Source organism: Hemicordylus capensis, chromosome 2, assembly GCF_027244095.1.
Source record: "Hemicordylus capensis ecotype Gifberg chromosome 2, rHemCap1.1.pri, whole genome shotgun sequence".
In the NCBI taxonomy this organism is placed as follows: domain Eukaryota; kingdom Metazoa; phylum Chordata; class Lepidosauria; order Squamata; family Cordylidae; genus Hemicordylus; species Hemicordylus capensis.
The window spans coordinates 82,823,297-82,834,441 of record NC_069658.1 but is presented as its reverse complement, the minus strand read 5'-3'; the positions used below and the strand labels follow the sequence as shown (position 1 = coordinate 82,834,441).

At 40.3% G+C, this 11,145-nt stretch overlaps 1 long non-coding RNA gene across 1 annotated transcript in view; it reads right to left on the bottom strand.

The window, feature by feature from the left end:
- Positions 1 to 1,501: 1,501 nt before the first annotated feature.
- The window catches only part of LOC128347984 (uncharacterized), a 42,751-nt gene continuing 33,107 nt past the window's right edge, over positions 1,502 to 11,145 (bottom strand). Inside the window, exon 2 of the long non-coding RNA XR_008317864.1 lies at positions 1,502 to 7,606. This is a non-coding gene — a long non-coding RNA (uncharacterized LOC128347984). The remainder of the gene's footprint in view (positions 7,607 to 11,145) is intronic.

The window sequence follows — 11,145 nt, the reverse complement described above, 5'->3', positions numbered from 1 at the left end:
CATAATTATTCTTGGGGGGATAGGATTGAGTTTAATTATCAAAAGGGAGGCTGTGGGCCTGGGCCCCCAATCTTTTAAGTACCTAGCAATGCCCCTGCAACTGACAATCTATCTCAGTTGGGTTGTTTGTTTACTTTAAACAGACACAGACATGGTACAACTTTGTAAATAAAGTGGAAAAATTGAGCAGGCCTTCCTGTTATTTACACTCTTCTTGTTTATGTGAGATGGCTTCATGGGGAAACCCTGCTGGTTTCTAGGAATACGTTTAACACACAGGATGAAATTTTCTTCTATATTAATGATTCAAAGATACTTCCTGTTATTTTGCTGGAGGTACAGCTCAGAATTGATTTTTGATAAATTCAGACTGGTGCCTCAGCATATGAACGGTATCTTTAAATATTTATATTGTGCTGCTGGTGGTAATTATTATTCCAGCTTAGTACAGTTCTAATGCATTTAAATGTCAAATGTTTCACAGTTTAATTCATCATGCATATGCTCAGGTGCTTGTATACATATATTCATTATGTATCTTGGAGGACCAAGGAAGCCTCTTATTTATACTGCAGCAGCTGTAAGTTAAGGATGCTGTTTTCCTATATATTTTAAACTGTAAACGTTAATGAGATGATTGGGCATTTTTAATCAAAAAATGGAAACAGTATATGTTCTGTTTGTTTCTTCCCATTCTAATGTGTGTGTGTGTGGGGGGGGGGTCATATAACTTTCTGACTGGAAATTTAAAAGATAATGAAATGAAATAAAGATCTGCCTATTTATACAGTTTGCTTCTGTGGAGGGTGGGGGGAGGGCCAACTCTATGGAAAGACCTAGTAAGTGTCATGCTTTATTATCTATGTGTATTCTGATGTTAAAGAGCAATTATGCTAATGCCTGTTTTCTCAGCCAATCTTCTGAGCTAAGCCACTGTGACAAAAGAGAGTGCAAAAACATAACAGACTTGCTATTCGTCTATATTTTGCAAAACAGCTCTTCAAGGTCATTGAAAAAAATAAATCATCCTTTTCCCTTTTTTTTTTTTGCAAGAGTGACTGAGATTCAGTTTTACTGTTTATATAAATATCTTCCTGTTTAAAGGGGAGAAAACATAACTGAATGGAACATTTCACTCCCAGAGGAGCAGGCAAATCATTTCCAAGGTCAAGTATAATATACAAAGAAAACAAACAGCTCCTGTAACCACCTCACCCTGGCTACCTGTAGCATCCAGTCTGTCTAGTCTCTTTTCAAGGTGGCTGCTGTTTGTCATGCCAGGACAGTTTGCTGCCCAAAAACAGTACACTGAAAATGCATGTTGTTTAGTATGATACACAACAGCTCAAGCTGTGACTCTAGTATTGATTTTATTGGTGTTCAGCCAGCCAGACTGTTTTGTTCAGCCTAATGCAGTAACTCCGTAATTGTAATTGACCAGAACAGGATGTCAGGATTAATTATCCCCATTGAAAAAAGTACCATTTTTCTGAGAAAGCCATTGTCATTATTTGTGGCATTTATTTACCCTGACATTTAAAAGGGACAATAATTTCTAAATAAGCACAACAATTTGCAAATGCAATAACCCAGCTATATGTAGAAGGGAAATCAATGGTGTGCCATGTGTGTGCACACACACACACTGCACCAAACATTCAAGATTTTGTAAGCAATGACAAATTTGGATATTCAGAATTTTTCCAAGGAATATTAAAACATTCTATGCCTACTAAATGGATTTACTCTTACTGCCTAATTCATTATGCTAAAACCATGAAGCAATTTCCTGTTCAAAGCCTAGCTCACAGACTCTCTGTTGTCAAGTATTTGAATTTCAGATTATAAATGGGTTCATTTGGATAGCATGAAAGAAAAGCATTGTTGTCAGCTTTGCTTTATGTTCTGCCAGAAGCAAAATCCCTCTTTTTCAGCAGTCACCAAAAAAATACCAGACCTTTCCATTCTGGGCCTCGAAGCAAACATAAATGCTTTTGGCCTCGAAGGCTAGACACCAATTTGAGGTTTGCCCCCACACTAATAACATATTTTTAAAGATAATTTCTGAGAGATAATATCAGTGCATGTTTTGATTATATGGTGAGAGAAAGAGACAAAAGGAGAATGGGTGTATTGCAAGACATTTCTACAATTAAAAAAAAACAATCAGTCTGCATATGGAATTCAAGGGACTCCCAGATTTTTATCCTCAAGAGACATCTAAGAAACCATCTGCACAGCACCAGACCTGTCCAGTTCCGTAAACATAACTAGTGGTATTTTTCTTATAGCTCTTACTGAGCTCACCAACACACAAAAGTCAGCATGCTTATCTACACTTAAGCAAATGGAGAAAAAAAGGAAGCACCCAACCGAAAAGCAAAACAAAAGACAAAATCTCAAGGTGCTGTGAAACATTTATTGGAGCCCAATGCGTTTCAGCCACATGATGCTTTCTTTAAAGGCAGTACTAAAATGACATTCGAAAATGCAATTAAACCACTTCATTAAAAATACATTTGAAACAAGACAAAAATGAAACCACCAGTAACATCTATTATACTCATGGCATACATTTATAATATTCCAAAGAGAACTCTAACAGATAGTCCTTTGCCTTCTCACAAACTTACAACATTTATAACTGGAAAAGCTCAGTTGTCTGCAGAAGTTCCTCCTTTGGAACGCCTGTAGCTTTTCTCGAATTATTCTCCACAACTCAGGATAACCTCTCCAAAAACTGTTGTTTGGCCACTCTAGATTCACATATGAATAATTGTTCAGTGGAGCAATTAAAATTTAATTCCCAAAAATTGCCCCAATTGTATGTTTTCCCTGAGGGAAAACTTAGAATGAGAATGAGAATTAAGAACCTAGAATAAGAACTGTCAGACCTCAGGTAAGTGATGGTATCTGTAGGTTTCCTATACAGTGATATATGCAATTGTCATTTTCATTGTAAGATAATGTATGTCGGTAAGCCATCTGGACCACTGAAAAAACATCTTGTTGAACATCTGAGTACTGTGAAATGTGGAAAAATGGGTGCCCCTTTGGTAGCTCATTTTTTGGAGAGGAAAAACATTCCTTTTGGGCTGTACAGTTTTGGGCAATTGAAAACATTATACATGGAAATCATAAAGTTCTACTCAAAAGAGAACCATAGTTAGGGTTGCCAACATTGCCTGACACGTTGGGGGGGGGTGTCTTGGGGGTGGAGTCATCCCAGGGGTAATCAGACCTCTGAGTGGCAATGCATTTGTGAAAACCACAACAAAACAGCACAAGCTCCATGATTCCACAAAGCTTCTTGTTCACAAAGACCATCCCACTTAGACATGGAGCAAGTGTCAGGTGAAAAATTAAGACAATCCCCCAGGTTTACACACACACACACACACACCCTACATCCCCACTCCATCTTGCCATGGCTGTTACTGAAAGCCTCACTGAAAGGCTGGTGAGAAGTGCACCACTTCATCTGCCAGAAGTGGTGAGTCAGTTAGCAGGAGTCTGTGGATCTATTTCATTAGATACGTAAATGGTTAGCAACTTGCAGAATGTAAATAAACCCATTCAGTTGCTCCTGCAAGTTTGCAGAACAATTGGGGATTCTTTTGTGAACTTTCTTGTTTCTTTCACATTATAATATGGAGTTCACCCAGACTTCAAAGTGCTCAATGCAAATGGCCCTTTCTGGGCCATTTTTGAAAGGGCAGTATATAAATCAATCAAACAATCAATCAAACAAACAAACAAACAAATGCATTGAGGGATAAGGAAGAGCCCCAGGGTCTGCCAATAATAAAGGGGGAAACAGTGTCCTGGACAGGACAAGAGATTTTTGCCTCACATATGGGACTTTCCATATAATACAGGACTGTTGGGAATGCTAAGCATGGTGGATTTTGGAATTGAACATTTTGGCTCCACAGGGGTTAAATGAGGAGTTTGATTGTGTGCTTACACTTAAATAAAGGGTGTGATTTTCTTCTAAGCTGATGTTTTTAGAGTTAATGAATACAACACTCAATGACAACAATCAAATGAAACAATAGGGATGAGCTGGTTGGGAAACTCTTTGTGGGCCTCCAAACTGGTTCAAAGAACTGGCAGTTCTGCCGGTTCAATGGTGGGGGGTGTCGAGCTTTAAGAGTGGGGGAGGGTGCACTTACCACTCCCATTGCTTTTTCCTCGCTGGCATTCATTTTTTTAAAAGCCCATTGGGGCAGCAGTGTACCTCCCTGCCATCCCGTTGCCTCCATTTTCTGGATATGACCAGAAGTCCCCGACGCACTTGCGCACGCCTCACATGCGTGCGGGCACATAGGGGACTCACATGCTTGCGGGCACATAGGGGACTTCCAGTCATATCTGAAAATGGGGGCAACGGGGCAGCAGGGAGGTAGACTTCCACCCTCATAGGCTTTTCAAAAAATGAACACCAGCGGGGAGAAAGCGGTGGGAGGGGTAAGTGCACCCTCCCTTGGTCTTAAAGCTGCACCCCCGCCACCTTCAAGCCTCCCCGCCACGGTTCCGTGCACATCCCTACCAAAGAACCCTAAAAATTATTAAAATACACAACACAACTCATTAAATATATAAACTATGATGTAAACATTGAATAGTATCTAGGCAATAAAATTACTATTAAAATTCTTATAAACCAAAATAAGTCAAATGAAGACCCATATGGATTCCAAATCCCTTATACTAAAAGATCCCAAATTTCCTGAAGAAACATCTCAGTCCATTAAATAATAAGATGACACTAAAATCCTGGATCTTTCCTCTCAATTTCACTAGATGTACTCAAATCTGATTCCCAAATGTCCTTCCCAAAGAGGGTATTAGATAAAATCTTAGAATAAATATTCAAGAGAGAAATTCTTCACAAGGTGCCAAATCACATCTCCACTAAATATGATAAAATTCAGTTCTCAGATGAAATAAATATTTTTCCCAAGTGGTTTGTAAAATGGAATCACACACACACACACACACACAATGTATGGGAATACATATATAATATACCAACTGTTGAATCACAGTTCCATCAGATATCGTAAAGTCCAGTTCTCAGATTAACTGGATTCCATTTGGCACTTCCATTTGGAGTTCCAAATGTAATCTCATTTAAAAATCTTCATGAGAATAAATATTTAAAATGCCAGACGTGTTTCGACAATAAGTCCTCCTCAGTGGCATTCCAACTACATCAACTGTCTATGTCCAATATTGTCTTCCATATGTATCTTTGTTTGCTTGCAGTTGTTCATCCTACTCTTTTTAGCAACAGACTTGAAACAGGTTCATATACTGTGCATTCCACTTGCAAAGGACATGCATTTCATCTGAGAACTGGATTTTATGGTATCTGGTAAAGATGTGATACGATGTTTGGTATTTTATATATGCATTCCTATTAATATATATTAAACATGCCCGATGCTATTCCCATGCATGGCAGATCTTGCAAAGGTTTGTGAACGAGCTGCTGTGGATGGGGTGGGGGAAGCAAATGGGCAGAAATAGACAGACAGGCAAGAGCGCAGCGCTGGGGGAAGCGAGAAGGTGGCAGTGGGGGTGAAGAAAGCCATGCTGTGGATAGTGGGGGGGGGAGTGATGGTGGTGGTGGCAGGGGGTGAAGAAAGCAGTGGCTGGTGGGTGAAGAAAGTGGCAGTGCTGGTGGGGGAAGAAAGCAGTGGAGGGGATGGCTGGCGGCCGAAAAAAGCAGTTGGCCAGGCAGCTGGCTAATGAAAACAAAACATTGGAGTAGGGAGGGCTGAGAATGATGGGACAAGAACTAGAGGTGCAGATGCTCCGCTCAGCCCAGCTAGTTGTTGTTGCTGTTGTTATCAAAAATTAATTGTTATTTAAAAAAATATTTATTTATTTTATTCTATTAATTTTTATAATATTATAATTAAAATGTTATTATTAAAATCAAAATCACAAATACAAATTATTATTATTTGTGATTCCATTCCATCTTCTACCCTATTTGCGAAGGACATTTGGGAATCGGATTTGAGGACATCTAGTGAAATTAAGAGAAAAGATCCAGGATTTTAGGATCATCTTACTATTTAAAGGACTGAGATGTTTCTTTGGGAAATTTGCGGGGTTTTAGTACATAAGATTTGGAATCTATATGGGTCTTCATTTGACTTATTTTGGTTTATAAGAATTGTAATAGTAATTTTGTTGCCTTATTAAATTATTAATTTTTTTATGTTTAGTTTGGTTTAGAGTTAATGAATTAGAGCTGGGTTTATTGCCAACAGTATAAATTTGCTTCTCCAGTTGGCAATGTTATAAACTTGGAAGCAGGCAAAGGACTACTTGGAGTTTGCATTGGAATACTATAAATGTAAGTTGCCATGAGTATGATAGATGTTACTGCTGGTTTCATTTTTATCTTGTTTCAAATGTAATTTTAATGAAGTAGTTTAATTGCTTTTTAAAATGTCATTTTAGCACTGCCCCTGAAGAAAGCCTCATGTGGCTTCAATAAATGCTTCACAGCACCTTGAGATTTCTGCAGCCGGCCTGACCTGTCATTTGGGAGGCAGGCAGGGAGGTTGGAGGAGCCCCACTGCCACCTCTTAGTTCACCTCTGATGCCACTGCCACCGCAGTCACTGATGCAGAAAACTAAAGGTAAATATTCCCCTTTCACCACCACCCCTTCTTATTCTACAGAAAACCCTCCTTTACCTGTAAAGAGGAATCCTAGCCCCCCAAGCTGGCCCATGAGCCGGTTCTTTGAACTGAGGGGTGACCCAGTTCAAACTTGGACCGCCCAAGCTGGGCTGGCTCGATGTTGAGCCCGGCTTAATGCGAGCCGGCTCACATACCCCTATAGCTAGTTGTATTAAGTCTGGAGCTTGTGTTTGAAACTAGTATTGTGCTTGTGGTTACATAACAGATACAAAACTGTGGCACCCCATTTGTTGCACTGCTGCTTCCTTAGTCTTCTTGTGGGTCACTATTTATTACATGTATGTTGTGCCTTTCTGCCTTGACTAAGGCACCCAAGGTGGGTTACACTATTAAAACAACCCCATTACAAAGGATTTTTAAAAATAATGTTTCAGGCCATTGATAATCTTTCCAGGATCTGAAGAAAAATAACTGGCGTGGGCTTCTCCCTTCTTGCCTCCCCTCAAAGCAGGCAGGATTTCAAAGAGCCCCTGGATTGCTGCAAGAGTCTCCCAGCCCAGGACTGGTCTCTGTTGGAACTGATGGGCCTATATAGCTCTTATGCCTCACAGGTCTCTGAATAGTCCCTGGACAGGTGTGGAAGAAGCTGCCCCAGCAATCCTCTCAGTCCAGTGGAGGTGTCTATAGGAGCCAATGGTATAAGCTTCCTGGCTGACTGCCTCTTCTGCCTTTTCTTCAGAGCTCACAGGTCTTTCAGTAGCCCCTGAAAAGGTTGAGGAGGGCATGCTCTGATTCTTTATTACCCCTTTCACAACTTACACGCTTGCAGGAACCAGCCCAGCTTATTGGTATATTATACACTCCTAGAGTTCAGTTTCATCCTCTCAATTTTCATCCCTTTTTGCCTTTTATGTCAGTCATCTTCGATTCATTTATGACATCTGAAATCAAAGAAGATACATTAAATGTGACTTACAGTTATGAAACGACATTCTTTATTCTGCAATAAATATCCAACATGTCTTGTATAAACCAACAGCTTTAATCTGGCACAAGACACAATCATATAAGAGTTTTAAAGTTTAAGAAAACATATTATCCTGGAAATAAATGCATCCTTAGTGACATTATCATCTGCTAAGTGGCCAAGAGTCCAAATGTTTCCCAACTACTACATTTTCCTTAAAGATCCTGCAAGGTTTATCTGCAAAGATTGAAATGCATACATGAAGGTTCCCAGCTGTCCTATTATAATGAGGGTGTTCCTTTGTAGCACCACCAAAAAGAAGGCCCTGTATCCAGCTGTCCTCATCCATACTTTCATACATGAGAAATAATAGAGCATGGTCCTCCTTCTAGAGACTGAAATGCATGGCAGGAGAGGAACATGTGGGAGAAGGCATTCCCACATAAAGTTTGTCTCAGTTTCAAAACCTGGGAGGAAGGGTGTAGCGAATAGCAGATTTTTTAAAGCCCAGCCTTTGTCTCAAAGCAAGCCCACGTGGGGGAAAGAAAAATGCTGCATCATTCCCTCCATGTTTGCTCAACAAAGGCTGTTCCTTTAAAACTTAAAACTGTTCCTTTGATAATCGCTAACATCATGCCCACTTTTTAATAGAATTTATCCCCCCTCCCCGGTGTGGGCAAAATTCTAGGGAAACTCGCCTTCTCATTTACCAACGTAAAAGTACAATAACCCCTCCACGTGCAACTTCCACATGGTGGGAAAACTTGGTAGGTTGCTGAACAATTAGCATTGAGGCATGTTTGCACCAGAGTAAAACCCTTTTTTCCTGAGTTAAAAATCCACTCAGAGGCAGGTAAAATCCAAAGAACAAAAAGACAAAAAAACTTTATTCAAAATACTATAGACTGCTTCAGTCTGAGGCTTTCTCAACTTTTAGTTACAGGTAACAGAAACACTCAGTACTTGCAAGAATACTTTCAAAGAGCACTTCCACTGGTATTTGGAATGGCACACTTTAAAAATCGTGGTTACCCAGTTGCAAAGATAATTTTAAAAAACCACCCCCAGTTGCAAGGGACCTTTAAAAGCACCTTTACAGGGTACAGAGACTTCTACAGAGCCCTGGTTGGAAAAAAGTGCTCAGGTTCAGTTCCTCTTAATTACATTACAGATAAAAACACTACAGACCAAAGCACAAAATCAAAAGAAATCTTAACGCAGGCTACCTAGCACAGGGTTCCCTGGCTAGACCTTTCCCTGAATCCGAAGCCCTTGGCTTCCTTTTCCCTTGAACTGACCCCAAACTCCAGGAGATAATTCAAGTTTCCTGCAGTCCTGTCGCTCAAGGATTTGCAGATATCCTTCCATGAGAGAAGACTCCTGGTTGGCTGTTGGTCATGAGGCAACCAGACTTCATGGCTGTTGATCATGAAGCCTGCTCCCCATCTTCTCATCACCCTCCTGGCTCCTTCTGAGAACAAAGACACCCTTCACTTCCTGCTGCCAGATCCTCTAGGTCCTGACCACCGTGTGCTGAGTGGCTGATCCCCAGAGGTCACTGCCTGTCAGTCAGGACAAGTTTCACTTCTGGCTCACTCTCTAGGGGAGGGGAGGGCTGATCACCACAAAGGGTTTTACAGCATCATTAACTGATATCAAACTTTGACTATTACAGCTTTTTAAAACACACACACACACACAATATTCATATGCAGATTGTATAATCCCAAAGATGGTATTTTTATTAGTTAAAATCATACCCAGAATTTGTTACGGTAAGTATATGCGTTATAAAATTAAATTACATTACAAGTGTCCTACTACTGTGTCATGTACAATTTTCTTTCAACTGTTAATAGTTCATTCATTGCAGTTCTGTCTGCCCTTGGGCTACTTCTTGAAGTTCATACTGAGTTAGTTCAACTGACTCCAAAGGTTTGCTCTGCAATACTGAGATGTGGCCTTAACTCAACATTTTGCTTCATTTTTGCTGGACTTACATTATAAACTGTATGAAAGAAAATGATGCTCAACTGTTAGATAATGCTGTTAGAAAATTTGCAGAGCAAATTTTAATCCCACTTATAATTCAAGTTCCAAGTAGGAATAGAATAGCGTTGTTGACTGTGTTCTACACTGTACAGCCAACTACAGTATCATCAATTATTTAATTTTTTGTCCATTTTTATCATGCATTTCAGTCCTTCATGGGGATCCTCAAGCCCACTCATGCAATAATTAAAGCAATATACAATCCATCAAATAATAAAATCAAACAAGTCAAACTAAAAATGAGAAGCCAGATATAATATGAGAGAGAGAGGGAGGGAGGGAGAGAGAGAGAGAGAGAGAGATGAAACAAACCCAAAGGCTGTGGGGGGGAAAAGACATGTTGGTAACATGTTTCAATTCTGGTAGAAATAGGGGCCAAGCAAGTCTCCAGAGGTAGGAAGTTCCACAACCAAAGAAGTCCTGTCCTACATCCCAGTCAAGCAGACCTCTATTGGCAATGGGATATTAAACTGTCTCTGATAATTGTCACAGTGGACCACTTCAGATGACACTCTCTTCCCAGTAGGTGTCCTGATGTTCTTCCAGTCTGCTCCTTTATCATGTGGGAGACAGTTCACCCGAAGCACCACTCTGCAAGTGACCCAAATACTCATTTATACTTGTCTACTTTAGTCTCTCTCTGCACTCTCTGATTCTGTACTTTTAACATCTGACTGCTAATTTTTAGTTTGGCTAGTATTTAGTACAGAGGTTAAAGTTTAAACTAGTATTTGGGTTTTGTGTAGAGTGGTGGTTCTGTTGAACCACTCACCTCCCCCCACCCCGTGACAAAGGAATGTGCCAGGACAAGGTCAGGAAAGAAGTCACGATGGGTGGACTCTTGGCACGTCCCCCTACTTAATCACTTGGACAGGTTTGGGATAAACGTAGCATCCAAACTGGCCCAGTGAGTAGACAGGCCCACATGAAAGAAAGTCCTTCAAATATCTTGGTCCCAAATCATGTATGGCTTTACAGATGATAACCAGCAGTAAATTGTGTTTGGAAAGAATCTGGTAGCCACTGCAGATTAAACAATATCAGAGCTATATGACCAGAGAAAGCTGCAACTGCTGCATTTTGCACCAACTGAAGCTGCTTAACACTTATGAGAGAGTGCATTGCAGTTTGAATCTGGCTGAGACTAGAACATCAACAGTGGCCAGATCTCCTTTTTTCAGAAAGAGTGTAACTGATAACGCCAGCTGAAATTTTCAGAGGCATTCCTGGCCACAGCCATACACAGGAGCAAAGCCAGAGCACTCCTAAATTGCAAACTTGTTTCTTTAAGGGAGCTGCAGCCCATTCCAGAAGAGGCTTTCCACTTAACTCTGGATTAGTTATCCTATTGACCAACAAAACCTCTATCTCAGCCTCTCAGCCCACATTCAGCCTATTACTGCAGTCTTGTATATTAGTTCAAGACTTTCACAGCTTCCTTGAACTCAGATGGAAAGCAGA